Below are 19,740 nucleotides of genomic sequence, written 5' to 3' on the forward strand. Positions count from 1 at the left end.
ACTTATTGAAACTATTATAAGACCTCTATCCAATACTGGGTCCCCATGCCTAGATATTCTGATATAATCGGTAGGGCTCAGAGACGGTATTTTATAAAAGCTCTCCAGGTGATTGCAAAATGAGGCTAGGGTTGTGTACTTGGTGCCCTCTAAGTTGCAGAAAGTTCTAGGCTCAGATATAAGGAATTCTTATTATTGTGCCTTTGCTTTTTGTCACATGTCATTCAGAGCATCTTTCTTGCCCTCAAACACTCTCAGTTCAATTTCCAAATATGCATTCTACTGTTAGGGGACATTGAGTCATTGAGTAAATTATTGAAACTACCTGAAGGTCTGAAATTACTTGAATATCAGTATCTCAGGGTTCTTCCAATGTTTAAATTATTGATATCAGGATCTGAAATGCTTAGCAACATTCCTGGCATAGAAAAAGTGCTCAATCCATAAATAGCAACTCTACTATCAGTTGCAGCAATTTTAATAATAGCACTATTTACCTTCCAAATTTGACTTTGGGTTCTTCTCAGACAACCTTTGGGGTAAAGAGTTAGCCCTTTCAAGTTAGACAAAGCGTTTAAGTATTCTTATTACCCAAAAGAAAAGCTTTGGAATGTAAAATGTTGTATAGGTCATCAATCTCAAGCTTTATTAAATTCTTGATAAAGCAGAATTTTAAATTTGAAGCTGTTCAAAGCAAAAAACCCAAAACACCTGAGTGCTTTTCTCCTGTGTACAGATGAGATAAATCTGAAAATCATCTGCCAAGAAGATAACAGGAGAGATATGATCTCAGAGTTTATCAGAATTAATCAACAAGACCAAGTATCATCTAGTGGATAATACTAAGTCCCATTTACTTCCAGGTGCTCCATATTAAGATAAATACTCCAGGGTCCTTAGAAACATTTGTTCTAGAAAAACAATGCATGATGCAGAACCCAGGTGCAGTGTCAGGCAGTGAACCTAGGCATGTGAGCTCCAGAAGCTCCACTAGCTGCTTTCAAACATGGCCTTCAAATGCAAATTGAAATGAAGGACAGAGTTATTTGGTGTATAGATTTGTATGTGTGTCCTATAATTCAAATCCATTACTGGAGATTTATGAGTATTTACATGTTTGTCAAATTTATGTTATAATCTAGATTTATGAAAGAGGTGAATTGCAGGATAATTTTCACTTCATAGAAAAATTCTTCCATATAAAATAGAATGTACCAAAAATTGCTCATAATAATGAGAGATACTGCAGTGTAGGAGAAAAGGAATAAATATTAAAGTCAGATGGGCTACATTCGAATTGCAGCACCATTGCTTATTAGTTGCACTAACCAGGGCAAATGATTGAACTTCTCTAACTTCAGTTTTCCAGCAATAAAAGGGAGTTTTTAATACCTGCTTTAGAGGCATTTTGATAAAATTAAATACCAAATACCATATATAAAATGCCTAAAACTTGTCAAGTATATTGTAAATTCTCAATATATGTATGTTACCATCTTCCTTTTATCCTTTTCATTTTGTACATATAAGATACAACTTTTCCACCACCACCCTTTTCCTCTTCTTTTTTGTTTCTAAGCATATTTGGAAATACCTTTAATGCACAATATTCTGGGAAAGAGGGCTAGTCCATGCAAATAATAAATGCTGTTTAAAGTCCATAATGATTTATGATGAAGTTAAACCTAGGGTTACCATACAATCCATCTTTCACTCTCCTACATATTTACCCAAAGGTGGTGAAACTTATGTCTATGCAAAAACCTGTGTATGCGTATTTATAGCAGTTTTATTCATAATTGCCAGAAATTGGAAGCAAACAGATTTCCTTCAATAGATAAGTGGATAAACTGTTGTACACCATACAACAGAAATGAAAAGTGAAAAGAAATGAGTTATCAAGCCATGAAAAGATATTGATAAACCTTATATGCATACTGCCAAATGAAAAAAGTCAGCTTGAAAAGCCTGCATACTATATGTTTCCAACTATATTACACTCTCAAAAAGTCAAAATTACAGGACACTAAAATATCCGTGATTGAGATGGGTACAGGGGAGAGATGAATTGGTGGAGCACAGGATGTTTTTAGTAGTGAAACTATTTGCATGATACAGTAATGGTGGATATGTGACGTGCTGTTGTCAAAACTGATGGAACTGTACCATCCAAAGAATAAATCCTAATGTAAACCATGGACTTGGCTCATCAATTATAGCAAATATACCAAACTAATACAAGATATTAATTATAGGGAAAACTGGGGTGCGAAGGAGATATGTATGGGAACGCAGTTATTTTCTGTGCAATTTTTCTGTAATCTTTAACTACTCTAAAGTCAGTTATTTAAAAAATAGTCTATAATGAAGAACTGGTAAATGAGTAAGGGTAAAGATTTAAAACAAGACACAGCAAAAAAACTGAGAGTAGGCTGTTATGTTGTGTAAGTTTTTCACAGGATCTAACCTTTGCAGAATTGCCACCCTTTAGCCCTTGAATGCATAGAGTACTGGCCTGGGAGATTAATGTCTGGGATAGAGGCTCTAGGCAGCAGGGATCACCTGAAAATACTGGTTTAACTGGGTTGGGGGTGGGAGATGCACGGATGTGAATATGTATACCTGCACACTGCTATCAGCTTTTCTGATTTGCTATGCTAAGGATGATGCAAGTCATTCAATTACCAATACTGAATTTATGTAATGCAAAAACTGTCATGAAATTTTGAGGCTAAAAGGAAGAGGCAGCATCATTACATATAAACATTGTCACAACCTCCTCCTGCTGCTTTCGTGAATGTATTTTTCTGCATATTTAAAGTTTATTGCAGAGCACAAGGTTCAGAGTTTCTTTTCATATTCAAACTTTATAGCAAAGCCACAACTACATATTAACATAGCAGCTGTAATGTATTTCTAGTTAAACTGTCATAAAGTCTAGGGCTTTTCACATCATCACTTTTGAAGGTCGATGCCACAGAGGAAAAAAGCCATTTGTACAGGCTCACTATGGTGGTTTGTAACACACATGGTAATAAATATCACAATATATTTCATTTTTATATGTTTTTGATGAAGAGGTAAAAGTGCATCTTCTACAGTTGCTTTTCAGAAATTGCTCATCTGTTTGGAATGAGGGTAAAAGAGACTGAAGTTAAACATTATTTATCGAGACATTACTCACACCCCAGCTGAAATGAGAAGAAGATGCCAATGAGATTTCATTTACTGTATTGATTTCCTGAGTTTACCCTATGAAACTACTGCTTCTATATTTAAAATAGATGTGAGAAGATGGAGCTATTCTGGCAAGCACAGTTTTCTTTGTTTTTTATTTTTATCATTCTCACAATTTATATCCTTTTGAATAGTAACTGGAAATGTCTTTTAGATGTCAGTTCACTTGCTTTCATGTGGTTCTGGGTATTTATATTTATGAGTACAAATATGGAAATGCTCATGTATATTCGTGGGCATATGCATATATATATATAATTTTGCATAAATATAATTTCTTATAGTTACATTTTCAAGGAACAGTGCTGTTGCTGTGTTTGGTCATGAAGAATGTGGTAGGAGAGGTATAAACAGCCCTCTCACTTTCTCTTCCTTTTTATTCCCATTTGGTTTACCCCTTTTGATCAGTTAATTTCACTTATCCCTCTACTGAAATTGCACTCTTTATATCTTTTTCACTTTCTCCTTTACTTTATGCTCCATGACAACTTCTTACGCAAAGCCACTTCCAATATCCTGCTTCATTCTTCATCGCTATGAACATCACCAGGATGAGAAGTGTGATATTCAGAATCAAGACAGCCACGAACATAGGAATCAGATCAGTGAGCCATGAGTGCAGGAAGCTCGGCTAAAAGTGGGAGGGAAGGATGCTCCGGTGCCTTCCTGGCTGTACTCTCCCTCTCCCATCCCTGAGCCAGATCAAACTGCTCCCAAAGCCCCACGTCCTCATCCTCTCCTCTTTTACCCCGAAGTCTGAATCAAAGGAGCAGCTACCTTCGTTAGGTCTAGGAATCGTGTCGGTCATTCTGGTTTCTTTCCCTTTTGCCTTCTACCTTCTTCCTATTTACATTTCTTATGTCTATAATTTAAGAGTCTCTTTTATTAAAAATGGTAGAATAGTGAACAGCAATGGTCTTCCCTTAAACAGAGGATCAAGAGCTCCAAACATGCTTAAATCTGTTTCCACAATTAGTACTACATCACAACAGCAGCTATTAAGGTACAGATCAAGATTAAGGTACACAACCACTGATTTCAGTGTGATTTTAGAGACTTCATTTAATTTTTTGTATTAGCACACTCCACTCATGGATCACTTTGGATATATATAAGTATAAAAGCAAAGGAATAATAAAGGTAGAAATATACTTCCCATCTATAATTATTGAAATACTGTGAGATTTTTAGCCAAGTACAAGGAGTTGATCATATAAGAATATATTCTTTTATAATGCTGATTTTAGAAGGGTAGAATTGAATTACATATTTATCTCATAAAATGAGAGATTTTCAGTAAGATGTGCTTCTATCTATGGTTCTGCATATGCACATATGTGTTCATGCATTTGTATGATTGAGAAAGAATGCATAAGAGAAATATCCTCAGTTAACCATGCGTAAACTTTATCAGTACTACTTTCAAAGTTGGAATTTTTCAGTGTTACTTCTCTGTGCACCATCAAGAAGATACATGTTGATGAATATAACCAAACAATTTCTGATGAGAAAGCCAAGATCCCTTTCAGAGTTGAAAACTTAACAGAATGGAAAATTAAATCGATTATAGCTTGTTGACCTTATTAGACTTATATTATATGCAGTTCAATATAATTTTGAAAACTGAGATTACGTATAGTAGAATTTGATCTTTAGAAAACCATTTAAAATACACTTTAATTAAAATTTAAAAGGTGACCCATCTGTTGAATTAGTACAGATTATCTCTTTCTTTTATCAGATTAATATTCAGTCTGACAGCCTGAAATACAATAGGACAGCCCCAGACTCTTGAGAAACTTCTCTAGGGGTTGTTAGATGATTTGTAAGGATATTTTATGTTTGTCCATTATCAATATATTTCATTTCCAGTGTTTTTCTTATGCCACATTCAGAAGGCATGGTTTAGCAGTACTGCATACAAGACAAAACAAAATGAATCAAAGCAAAAACCCTAGAAGCTTTAGTTGAATGCAGGTTGGATATGGGTCAGTTACGTTGTTCTCCCTTCTTTTCCCGAATATGGTATTAGACGGTATCTGTAAATTTAGATTTTCCGGATTATACTTTAGTCTCTTCAGGGCAGCACCTGATTTTTGATATGGTTAGTTTGGTGATGATATGGTGTTAATTATGTCAACATTCCTGTTATTTTTACTTTCTATTGTTGAAAAATAAATATGCATTAGCTATTTCTTTTATCATTTTTCTACTTTGTGTGATATGAAATTTTAACTGTCTACTCAATATTGAATCAAATTTTTGCTGCATATGACTAATCCCAAATTAAGTGGTCAGAAAGTTTCTTCCATCTATTCCTTCAAACTTCAGCTAGTCCCACTAATTAGTTCCTCTTTGTTTAGTATGGTTGCCTAGCTCTTGAAATATTTGATGCAATATTCTACAAATGAGTGAAGACAATATGTGTCATAGGTTAGTACCTATGTAGGAACTCTTTCTTTCCCTTCCTATATTATAATAAGTTGACTTTGCAAGACAGAAAACTATGTTAGCTAGATCAACCAACCTCCCACTTGCTTTCTATTACTTCTTATTGTCATATATTTAGAAGACTAAAAAAGGATATGCCTCTGAAAGAAGAATTCCTCCTTGCTTTAAATTTCTGCTTCCATTGTCCCTGATATTGTAAATATAAGTGTGGCTGAATTATGCTTTTTCAGGTATAGGTATGTTAGATGCATATGGGAATGTATCATAGAGCCTTACTTAGGCCTTCTAAGCTGCACTCTGCAATTCATATTTGCAAACATTTGGCTTTGTGGTTTTGTACATAGGCCACTTAATGCTTGTATTCTTCTACTTACTAGTTATAGAATCTTGGCAAGTTACTTGATTTCCCCTTTCATTTCTTAACCTCTAAATGGGAATGACAACTGTGTCTATTTTATAGGGTGATTATGAGATAGAAGTGAATTTAAAAGCTGAGAATAGTCCCATAGACTGAATTCCGAAAACATTTTGGTTGACTTTGTTTTTTTATTGGCTGTTTCTACTTCTGTACACATGGTTTTTAGACATAAGCCCTGGAAAGAGGATAGGTAAGTTATCACATTATCAAAAATCACCTGAATCCCACAAATGAGAACACTGAACAAAGTGAAGATAAATATGAAGGAATTCTTCCATATCAAAGTAGGCTCTACTCAAAGCATAAGATGGCATGTGAAATTTAAAGGAGACTACTCCAAAATTTAAAGTCCATAGTTAAATCTAAGAACAGGAACCAACATGTAGACAAGAATCAAGAGCAAAGGTAAGCATTCTGGAAGTTAAATTATAGACAGCGTTGTATTGGTACCCAGATGTTTTAAAAGATCTAAGACCCTACAAACTTGTCTTCAACCACTCTGAGAAATTCTCAGATATGGACGGTTGATCCTCCCTAATATTATTATATAATAATGCCTCTGTGCCACTTTTGTTATTTACCATCATTCTTCTAGTGATGACATTTTAGTTCTCATTGTATTTATTTCAGTGGTATTATTTGTCATCCTCATTCTACCCTCTAGATTATGTATTTATATTTAAATTACATTTAACTTCTGTGGTAGTTTTGAGGCTATATGTACCCCAGAAAGGATCATGTTTCTTTAATCCATTTGTATGGGTGCAGACTTATTGTAGGTGGGACATTTTGATTAAATTATTTCAGTTGAGACCTGCCCCAGGGTGGGTCTTAACCCTCTTACTGAGGTTCTTTTTTATAGGATAAAGGATACACAGAAAACAGAAACACTCAGTGAAGTTTAAAGAAAAAGTTACAGATAGAGAAGCCAAAAGCTAAGCAATAAAATTGGGAAAGACCAGCAGATGTTGCTATGTCCCTTGCTATCTGAGAGAGGAGCCCAAGCTCACTGGTAACCATTCTTCAGAGAAGTTGTCATCCTGTTAATGTCTTAATTGGGACATTTTCTGGCCTTAGAACTGTGAATTTGTATGCTAATAAATCCCCATTGTTAAAAGCCAGTCCATTTCTGGTATATTGTATCTTGTCAGCTTTAGGAAATCAAAACACCCTCATGTCAGCAAATCTGTTATTTATTTATTTATTACCTTTATTTAGGAAAAACTGGTATAAAATTTACTAATATTAGAAGTATTAGAAGACAAAGTTTGACTAACGTATAAAACTATGTACCCATCACCACAACCATGATATAAATGATGTCCTAAAACTGTTCATCATGCTCTTTAGCAGTCAATTAATTCCCTTCCTTCACCACTGACCCCTGACAAACATTTAAATGCTTTCAGTCACTGTAGTTTTGCCTTTCCTAGAACTTTAAATAACTGGAATCATATAGTAAGTAGTATTTTGTGTCTGGATTTTTTTTCACCTAACACTATGCTTTTGAAATTGACCTTGCTGTTGTATGAATCAGTAATGAATTCCTTTTTATGGCATTAGAGTTGTTTTTCAGTTTTGGCTACTATGATTAAAGCAGCTATATATATATTTGTCTGAACGTATGTTTTTATTTTTTGGGATAAATGCCTGGGAGCGGAAATGCTAGTATATGCTTAAATTTATGAGAAAGTACCAAAAAGTAGGTATATTTTTTACCCTTCTTCTGCTCCATTGATTTATATAACTAATATTACGCTAATACCTCAGTTTCTTTATTATTGTAGCTTTAGAGTATGGCTTGAAATAAGCTAGTATACATGTTTGAAACTTGTGCTTCTTTCATCAAGATTGTTTATTATTCTAGTTCCTTTGATTTCCATATAAATTTAAAATAAACTTGTCGGTTTTTACTAAAACTTATACTTGGTTCTTGGTTGAGATTGCATTGAATCTATATATTACTTTGGGGAGAACTGCTATTTTAACAATATTTAGTCTTTCAATATTGAACCTAGTATATTTTACCATTTATTTAGGTCTTTAATTTCAGCACAGTTTTGTAGTTTTTGGTGTCTGCCTTCTTTTTTTTTGCATGGGCAGGCATTGGGAATTGAACACTGGTGTCTGATATCTATTGTATGAAATTTGTCTCTAAGTATTTTTATTTGTTGAAATATTGTAAATGACATTTAAAAAATTCACTTCCCAATTGTTTGGTTAGTGTATAGAAAGACAATAGGTTAAAAAATTGAATGTCTATCTTATATTCTTTCTGAACTTGTGTATTAAATTTAGTGGATTTGGGTGTCTATTGTTGAAGATTTTCTATATGAATGACAATTTTGTCTGTGAATTAGTTACACTTTTACTTCCCAATCTACATGATCTACATGATTTTCTTTTTTTTTTTTATTCTTGCTTTATTGCTATGGCTAGAACCTCCAGTACTATGTTTAATACAAGTGGTGAGAAAAGATGCCCTGGCCTTGCTCCTGTTTATAATCAGAAAGCATTGCCTTTCACTATTGAATATGAAGTCAACTGTAAGCTTTCAATAAATGCTCATTTTCAGTTTGAGGAATTTCCTTCTGTTCCTAACTTCCTGAGAGTTGCTGTGATGCTTTTTGAATTTTGTTCAGTGTTTTTTATTCACTTCACAAGTGACTTTTCTATTTTAAAATCATAATTTGGTGAATTACATTGATTGTAAAATGTTCAACCAATTTTTCAATCTGGAGAAAAATCCCAATTTTTTTGTTTTTCTGGATATGATTTGCTAAAATTTCTTTAAGGATTTTTGTTAGTAGACTTTAGCTTTCTTTAATGTTTCTTCATCCAGTTTTGATAGGGTAATTCTGTTCTCATAAAAAATAAAAAAAGTTTGGATAAGATTCGCATTATTTCTTAAATATTTCTTAGAATTCAACAGTGAAACCATCTAGGCCTAGAGTTTTGTTTGTGGGAATACTTTTTTTTTTTGCGGGACTACTTCTAAGTACAAATTTATTGAAAAATAATAAATATTGGACTATTAAGATTATGTATTTCATTTTGAATGAGCTTTATTAGTCTGTGTCTTTCATGGATGTGTCCATTTCATCTCTTTCAAATATATTGGCATGTAGTTATTCATGACATGTCCTTATCATCTTTTTAATGTCAGTAGAATTTGAAGTGATGTACTCTTTGTACTCTTATTTGTTAGTGATATTAGAGTAAACATATCACTTACTTTTTTTCCCCAAATAAGTCTTGCTAAAGATTTACCAACTTTTAACTTTTTTTTCAGAGAACCAGTGTTTGGTTTTATTGATTTTCTTTGATGCTTTTCTATGTAATAATTATTTGATTTCTGTCCCTATCTTTGAAATTTCATTTCTTCTATTTGCTTCCTATGTAATAATTATTTGATTTCTGTCCTTATCTTTGAAATTTCATTTCTTCTATTTGCTTTCTATGTAATAATTATTTGATTTCTGTCCTTATCTTTGATATTTCATTTCTTCTATTTGCTTTAAGTTTTCTTTTTTTCCTAATTCCTTAAGATCAAAGCTAAGGCCATTGATTTGAATTTTCTATACATAACATTTATGCTATGAATTAACCTGCTTTAGTTGAATCCAACAAATTCAGTGATTTGTGGTTCCATTTTTTTTCTTTTAGTTCACGACCTTTTCTAATTAACTTGGATTTCTTTTTTGACTTTTGTATTATTTATGAATATGCTATTTATTTTCCATGTATTTGGGGAATTTCCCCATTACTTTCTGTCACTAATTTCAAGTTTAATTTCATTGTGGTCAGGAACACACTTTTTTTTAATAGCAAAAGGGGTTTCTTTATGGCGAGAAAAGCAAGAGGTGAACATCAAAAGTAGGTGGGTATTCCATTACATTTTCTGTCAGAGACTTACAAAATCCTCTGAAATATCATGAGACTACTGATGGAAAAACATTTTCAGATTTTACATTTTGACCACCACTATAAGCCTTTTAATATGTGTCAGGAAGAAATCTGCGTGTAATAAATGTTTAAATAGTTTTATTTCCTTGCACCCCTATATATTAGGTAGTATTAATTAGCCTAACTTATAGATGGGGGAACTGATGAATAGAGAGGTTAAGTCACTTTTCCAAAGGTCCAATTCAAGTAAATGAGGAAACACACTTTTTATGTACTGAATACTCTTAACTTTATTGAGACTAGTTTTATTGCCCAGTATATGCTCTATTTTGGTGAATATTTTACTTACACTGAAAGCAGGGTATGTTGGTATTTTGGCATACTGTTAGTCATAAATATCAATAATGTCTAATTGGTTGATATTGTTTTTGAAATGTTCTGTATTCTTACTGATTACCTCTCATTTTTCCATCAGTTACTGAGAGAGGAGTGTTGAACTTTCCAAATAAAATTGTTGACTTGTCTATTTCTCTTTTCAGCTTCATAGTTTTTTCCTTCATTTTTGAGGCTAAATGTTTTTGTGACAAACACATTTGTGATTTTTGCATCATGATGAATTTATCTCTTTAACATGATATGTCCCTCTTTATCTCTGGTAGTATTCCTTTTTTTATATACTTATATAAATGTTGTCACATCTTTTACATTTATCCTCATTCTGTCCTTATATTTAAAGTTTGTTTCTTGTAGACAACATGTAGTTGTTTCTAGTTTTCTAATTCAATCTTACGAATTTCTGCATTTTATTTAGTGTTTAGACCATTTGCATTTAATGTCATTGTCAATATGGTTTAATTTAATCTGCCAATTTATTATTTTTTATCTATCTTTTCTATATGCTAGGATTGTCCCATTTTTCTCTTCTCTTGTCTCCTCTTATGTTAATTTTTTCATAGTTGACCTCAGGGTCAACTAACCTATTCTACACTTAAATATTTTCCAGGTGAGGCACAAATCCTTACTCATATATAAATCAGTTTACCCTTACATTAAAATTATTTTGCTGAAATCTAAACTACTTCCTAGTTCAGTCTTCTATGAAGATGGAAAGTAACTCATGGTTATCCTATGCTCTATGACATTTTATATAATGCTGTAGTAGGCTCTTCTGCTGACAAAACCATTCTGACTGCTTAAGTAATTCTCTATAATAGACAGTTTCTTCCTAATTTTGTTTGTTTACGGATCCTCATAATTTGTTTGCATATTTGAACATGAGGAGGTCTAAACTAGACATGATCTGGATGCTCCCATAGTAGTCTTTTTCCTGTAGAAACTTCTAGAACTTTATTTCTAGGTAAGCTGATAATATGAGCACATGTTGAACTTTGCATTTCGGTTCCTGCTTTGCTTAGAATGTGCTTTTCTACTTAGTCAAGTCAAATAAATTTTTATTTATAATGCCATTTTATCTTTACTTTGTATCTTATTAGTTAAACCTCATTGGTTATTTTTAGTTGTTTCTTGGGGTTTTTACTATGCATATTTAACTTATATATCTACAATCAAATAACATTATATCTATTCTAATTAGTGTAATAAACTGCCCAAAATATACCTCCATTCCCTTCCTCACATTTTATACTATTGTGATCATGCATTTCACTTTGTAAAAATGCTAAATTATCTACTATAATTGGTATTATTTTTGCTTTAAACAATGGGATCCCTTTGAGCTTTGCCTTTAAACTTTTTATGGCTGATCTACCCTCATCTGACATCAAACCAGATATCCTCTCAATAAATGGCTTTATAATCACTGATCATTAAATCTCTAGACATACATATTCCTTTCAATCTCTTGCATTTATTTCTAAATTCTAATTTATTTTTTGGCATTAAGCTATCACTCAGATAATTGAATTACTTTTGTTGAACATTATCTACATATTTGTTTAAATGAATATATCTTGCTCTTCTGATTGTTACCCTGGATTGCTTTTTTCTACATACTACCTTATAATAAAAATGTTTTCTTAGTTATTATGTGACTCATTTTCTCAAACAACTTTAGATAAGTTTAATTATACATTAAGACCTAATAAACCCTGTCAACACTTTTTAAACTATCATGACCCTCGGTTTGACTATTAAGTTGTTAATAGTTCAACAATTACAATTTTTGAGCAATTTTGTTTTTGTTGTTATAAGACCATAAACGTAATTTTCAAACAAGTGAATTAGAATTGAAATATTAATTTACTGTTATTAGGTAATATTATGGAATAGATATTTGTAGGATTTTAATGCTTGAGTATAATTCTTAATATTTTTCACTCTATGAAAAGAGGATTAGTTTCTTCCAAAGTGCTGAACACATGATTTGAAAATTTGTACCTTCCCACTGGCAGCTGCAGTAAAACACTTCATTGTATAAAAGTCAAGAAAAACATTACCTGAAACTGTGTTTAAATGAGGTAATTTTTCATTCAAATCATAGCCTAGCTATAAAAAGCTAGGGGTCACATTTACAATAGGATTCTATATTAGGACTTGGTCAAAATAAAGACCTTGGCTTTATCTGGGCATCTTGTTCAACCTGACCATGATTAATGTAAAACTCTTTTATTTAGAATATTTAGTATTATAAAGTAAATTATTTCCAGGGCATTCTGAACTAGTATGACAGTAGGGATATCAACATTCTGTGGAAAGTAATATAAAGCTTATTTCTATTACATCTGAACGTGATTCTCCTAGGTGCATGAAAAATGACACAGGAATGGCTCAATGCTTTCAACCATATAAAATTGCCACAGGGGGCCATAAATTGACTCTGTGAAGTTCACTTTGTCCCCAGGAGAAACCATGTAGAGTAACGTGATTTGAACTATGTTGTGTCTGGCAGATAAATTAATGCATCAGGAAAAAAATCCCAGTTTATGACCAAATTTAGTTTCATAATGGCAAGAAGTCCAATGTAAGAATAGAAATTGGACGTTCATGGTGATTAAAAATGTGATTGTTAGGCTCTCCAAAGAGAGATAAGATCCTGAGAAGCAATTAAAAATGTAGAAGCAGAGTGTTTATGTCAAAATTTGCTTATAATATATAGGAATCATCAAGATGTAGGAGAAAACCTCTCCATCTACTCTTCTTGCTTGTAGTATTTTCTACTACTCTTCTTTGTATACCTTCAGTTCCAGTAAAGGTGAATCTCATTCCTAGAACTTCTCCCTCTTTATGTCTCTGCTGAAGCTACCCTCTTGTTTCTCCTTCTTTTGAATTCCTTTCTAGCGTTCTCTAAACACTCATGCTCTCCTGGAGTTCTTCTTATACGGGAAAGGAAGACTTTTTTATTTTTCTATGATTCTCCATAGCACTTTTTGTGACATTATTCTATGGCCCTGATTTCATTCTAACAAGTACTCTGTTTTGTGTATCAACTGCAGTTTTGAACACGATAGAAACTCAGTAAGTATATTTTGAATGGATGCTAAGTAATTGGGAATTAATACAACATGGAGGGAAAATAGACTTAGAATTATGTAATGCTATATAGCATAAAGAACTTCTTATAGTATCTCAACTGGTTTTAGTACTAGTATTAGAAATCTTAAACATGATGACATATAAAACAAAAATGTAAGTGGATATCATTCATCTCTGAAAGGGCATAGGTTTTTAAGTATAAAAGCAATTCTCAAATTCTAAAGGAAAAATACATTTGCATGTATGAAAAAATTTTTAAATTATGCCAAAATTATCATAAATAAAATCAGGGAAAACAAAAACAATTTGGAAAATATTTAATACTTGTAATTAATATAATAATGAGAGAATATCCTTGATATATATTTTTTAAGAAAACATTTACACAGTTGACTTAGGAGGCAAAATTTCATTCCTGAAACTTTAACTGGGGTCATGGACCCGGGATGGACAATGATTTGGGCAATTCTTTGGGCTTGAAGGGACGTTTGCTTTCCCAAAACACACAGATTCACAGATAAGACCAGTAGGAATGGATTCTGAGAATGAAATCAATAATTGCCAATCACAGTGGGATTGTGATTGATTTTTATTATATTTTCTGCTCTTTTCCAAGTTTCTGCATTTTCTGTAATAACCTTGAACTACTGTATGGTCAGAAAAATATGTTACTTTTAAGAAATAGAATAAATTTATTGCATGTGAGGTGGCTACAGGAGCCTTTGCAGGAAGGGGTGAGTGAGTCTTCTGGCTGTATTAGAGACCAAGATAAACTGAACTCAAAGGTGTCTAATAGAGGGTTATTAAATTGAGTTTCTAGTTCCTGTTCTGAGGTGCCACCATTATTCGTGCTGTCATGTCTAAGCTGTTTTTGGGAAAACTGTACTTCTTAGAGAGAGAGAGAGATTTTGGGAAGGAAAATGCAGACGAATCATAAACTAAACTATGGGGACCTATGTAGCTTTTGGAGGATTTCTCTAAATAGCATACGTACAGATTTGAGGAATTCTCAAGTCATTTGAAAAAGATTTTATCTTGCAAAGAAAATATGGAATTTCCCTCATCAAGACAGTTTTTTTTTTCCCTTCAAGGCACTTACATTCCAAGGTCTTAATTTCTTCATTCATAAAAGCAGTAGTTTTGGTAGATTATCTTTGGGATAGGTCCTCTTCAGTTTTCAAATCTCTAAAATTGTAAATTATTTGCATCAGGTCTTCTCCCATCTTTTCCTGTGTTGAAGAATGAATAGGAACAGAGGAAGAAATAATTTTGGCCAAATTGTTGGTAATGTGTTCTAGGGAAGTATATGATGTGTTGAAGTTATCTTTCTTTGAACCTGTCACTGATCAATAGTCAAAGATAATAGAAACTTTCTAGCTTTCAGTTTGTAAGTCTTTGAGCCATAAGTCTCTGACAAAAATAGGCAAGATTGTAAGAGAAGGCAAAATTTGCAAGAGATAAAATACCTTTTCAAAAGTTTTTCTGATCTGCACTCTGATTTTGTTTCAGGCTAACCATACTGAGTTGCCACCACTTTCATTAGAATACCTACTACTGTGACCCAGGGCCTCGGGGTAACTGATACTTGGGGAATATTTTCTGAGCATTGGTGCCCAAATCCTAGCATTTGGGCAGCAGCAACATAGATTTTTCTTTTGTATTTCTAATATGAATATTTCTACAACTTGAATAGCATATGGAAGCTTAATTAAAATAAAAAAAACTCACTCTGATACACTGAGGATAACAGATAAGCACCATTTCCTGAAAGCAGCTTTTTAAAATTTTTTAGGATACTAAAAAGGAATTGTAAGAAAATAGCTCTAACTATACATAATGATTTGGCAAAATAACTGGGGAGTCTTTAATCATGGATGTGGTAAAAAAAAAAAAAAACATGTATTTTTTAAGAGATGGTCACCTTTTGTATTTTCTTTATGTAAGGCAACATTTCCTAAACAAGTTCTTTGTGTGTGTGTGTTCTTTAAAACCATCTTCACAATATTTACCACAGCCTCATCCTATTATTTTAATAATATTTAAGTCTCTCTTTTCCATTTACTTAAGTAGCAAACTCTCTATTTCCGTAAATTTAAAACCACTTACTCCCTACATAGAAAGGGAATGAATAACAATACATATGTAATAAAAATGTTATGCATGTATAAACAAATGTACACACATATAATCAAAGCATATTAATGACAAAAACTTAAAAATAAGAGAAAGTCATTTACAAAAGTTAATGTGAAAATTTGTTCTACAGTGAATGCTAGGCAGAATTAGTGTTTGCCAGTCATGAATAAACATACAGGAAATGTTATTTAGTTTAAAACAAAAATAGCACATAAACGCAATTGTACAATTTTTTTTCACTTTTAATGTCAAACAGCATCTATCTGTCTGTTTATCTATCTGGACGATATAAAAGATATTTAAGGATTTTTTCAATAAATTTGAAAACTAAAAATTAATTCTTAACCAGTTATGATGATATATATAAGTGGTTTTTACTCAATAAATTTATATTTTTGGAAAACCATCTGAAAGGATGTTCAGTATCATTTTTCAGATCATTTTATAATTCTAATAGAATCTTAAGCACCAATTCATGAAATTCAAAATATGTACAACTTTATTCTTATAAGGAAATAATCATGTAATTCAAATAATTATATGTATTGTTTGGAAAATTCAATGAGTGAAATACGAGACTATATTTCCCAGGGTTCTTTCATTTTTCTTTTTGTTTTGTTTGTTTGTCTTGAGCCAGGCACTGTGCTCATAACTCTTATTCATATCATCTTCCTAAAGTGCCAAGAGGTGATGTAATATATGTAAGGTCATATAGTTCATGAGTCTCAAAACCCAGACTAGAATCCATTTCTAATACACTCCCAAGCCTCTTTTGAAATAGCTCAAGTCAGCTCTCTGGGGTAGCTGAAATGGCCTGGAACTTCAGCCCTACCTTTGTCTTCTTAAAGCACTTGGTCTGAAGTTTCCAGCTCAGCCTATAAGGAGTTGACCCTGCTTAAACTGGGGTTGCCCTGCCTCTCTCTTCTAACCCCAGCTGATTTAGCACCGCTCTGGAAAATACATATGTATGTACGTGTTTGTTCACTTCTGTACACGCCAAGTCAGAGTCAGTCAGATTATTCTGTAGCCTCTGGAATTTCTCTCTATACCACTTTCCATTTCCCTCCTTCGTATCATTGCTCCTCATCCTATCTTCTCACCTAGGTTGTTCCTACCCTTTCAGTTGGATCTCCATAGCTTTCTTAATCCCTGTTTATAGGACCTGTACTAAGGTCACCTCAGTTATTAGCAGTAGTACATAAACAATATTTCAGCAGTCAGCATTTTAAAAATCAGTGTGTAATAAACTTTTGAATATTTTAAAAAGTGTTTTATTTTAATTTGCGGATTACCAATATTGTTTCATCATTCCTTTCATTATACAATTTTGGCGATTTTCTTTTTATAGGTATTAGTTTCATTTCACAAGGGAACTATAGAAAAGATGACATTAAATATATTTCATATTTTAACAGCTATGAATGTAAGATAAATTAGCAGATGAAGGAAAAGAGAAAACGATTGAGATTCATGATCAGCATGAGGATAGGTGTTATGCCAAATTTTATCCATCTGTGCTGACCCAGTTCTCTGCTAATAGGAACAATAAGGAATGTGATCTATTTATGAGCCTGATGGGCCAGGGTTGGATCAGTTCAGCAATATTTTAAAATATCACTTTCAACTTATGGATTCTCTCTCATACATCACGAGTCCTTCTTGTACAACAAATTCATCCCTATCAGCAGGCATAAATGTTCTAGAGACATTCATCTGACAATGAATATAAACAAAACTAAAACAAAAGAAAAAGAAAACTAAACTGTCCTTTGACTCAACATAATCCTGCAACCAACACTATATATTTTTCCCTTTTTCATAGAAAAATCTCCCCAGATTGTGATCTATCTTCACTGTCTCTAATTTCTCACATCTCACTCTCACTTGTCTACTCCAATTTAACTTCTATTCTAACTACTAAAATACTCTCATAAAAGTCCTCGCGTGTCTCCATGTTGCCAAAGTCTACAGGAATTTTATTCTTATTTAAAAGAATATTCAGTAATATTTAACCAAGTCCATCATTCCCTCTTTAAATACTATCTTCTGGCTTTTGTGAAACCACAGTTTCTTTGATCTCCACTGCCTTACTGGCTGCTCCTTTTCATCTCCTTACTTGGCCACTCCTTTATCGAATCTTCAAAATTTGGAATACTTCAGCAGGAATCAATCCTAGTCCCTTTTCTCTTCTTTAACTTCATGTTCCATCAAATGATATCTTGACTCATTTGTGCTGGTTTGAAAGTGTTGTGTACCCCAGAAAAGCCATGTCCTTTCATTCTGATTCAATATTGTAGGGTGGAAACTTTTGTTAAGATTGTTTCCATGGAGATTGAACTACTGTATTGTGAGTATGACCTTTTTGATTATATTACTGCCATGGAGATGTGACACACTCAATTGTGGGTGTGGCCTTTTGATTAGATGGAAATGTGACCCCACCCCATCAAGGCAGGTCTTGATTACTTTATAGTTTATTAGAGTCCTTTAAAAGGACATTTTGAAGAAAACACAGTTACTTGAGAGCTGACAGGGATGCAGACATTTGGAGATACTTGGAGGGCCAACAGAAAGAGCAGATGCTCAGACACAGATATTTGGAGATGCAGAGCCCAACAAACATTGCCATGTGCCTTCCCATGATACACTAAGCAAGCCAGAACACAGAGTTGTGCCCCAGAGAAGTTAAGTGATGTCTCACAGATACTTAGAGAGGATATCACTGACATCAGAAGCTGGAAGCAATGGAACTGGGAACAAGGACCAGCAGACACCAGCCACATGCTTTTCCATGTGACAGACATCAGCCTTCTTGAGTCAATGTATCTTTCTTTGGATAACTTAGTTTGGGCATTTTTTATGGTCGTAGTGTACTGTAAGCTTGTACGTTAATAAATTCCATTTTTAAAAACCATTCCATTTCTGGTATATTGCATTCCAGCAGCATTTAACAAACTAAAGCACTCTATTCCTTATAATTCAAATCAGTCATTCCAAACTCATATTCAACAGAAAATATGTATACTTGGACATTTAGTAGATATTTTGACTAGATCTGGAAAAATTAGAACCCCACCCAACTTACACTTGTCTCTTTATATGTTGCAATCTTAGTAAATGGCTTTTTCATCCTCTGCATGTAATTAATTAGCAAGTCCAAACCTTTATACCTCTAAACATTTCTCAAATCCATTTACTTCTCTTTATCTTCACTACTTCCATCCAAATACAGCTGGTTTCATTTCTCACCTAAAAGCTGAAATTAGCCTCCTTCAGGTATTCCTCTATCTTTACTCCTCTCCAATACACTCTTCACATATTAGTCAGAGCGATCTTATAAGACAGTGAAATTATCATGTTACCCCCTTGTTTTATATGTATTCAATGGCTGCCCATTTCTCTTAGGAAAAATCCGAACACTTTCAATGTCTTTCAAGTCACTTGAAGGTCTGCATATTTCTCCAGTTTGATCTCACAATACTCTTCCTCTCCAATAATCTCCAGATACTCTATTCTTCTTTATGATCCTACAGCACACAAAGCCCTTTCATACAACAGAGACATTGCATTTGCTGTATTCTTTGCTCTTTCCTCAGCTTATTGCATGATTCACTTTTACTTATCACAATTTATTCTCGGAATAAATATCACATCCTGAAAGATCCTTCTCCTGACAACCACAAACCTGACCTTCCCCACTATTCTCTACCACATCTTATGATGATTTCCCTTATATCTCTTATCAACATTTGAAAATGTCTTGCTTATATACTTATTTATGATCCGGATAGGCAGACACCTTCTCTGTCAAAATCACCACTCCATTGTCAAATGTTTCAGGTATGTCATGTACAAAGTGTATTGTAATTAAGTATATGCTGGATTCTACATCAAATGAATTTCAGATAATTTTGTGGAAACCAAGACAAATGAAAACTTCAGTATTAGAGAACAATTAAGAAATATTACACAGCAGTACATAATTAAATTCAAACTGATATGGAGGGCTAAAAGCTCCAAACGCATTCAAAAAGGTAGAGACATTTTGGAAAGGCAAAGAAATATAGTTATTACAAAGAAGGAAATGAAAAGAGCCTACT

The sequence above is a fragment of the Tamandua tetradactyla genome, chromosome 1, assembly GCF_023851605.1.
Source record: "Tamandua tetradactyla isolate mTamTet1 chromosome 1, mTamTet1.pri, whole genome shotgun sequence".
NCBI lineage: Eukaryota > Metazoa > Chordata > Mammalia > Pilosa > Myrmecophagidae > Tamandua > Tamandua tetradactyla.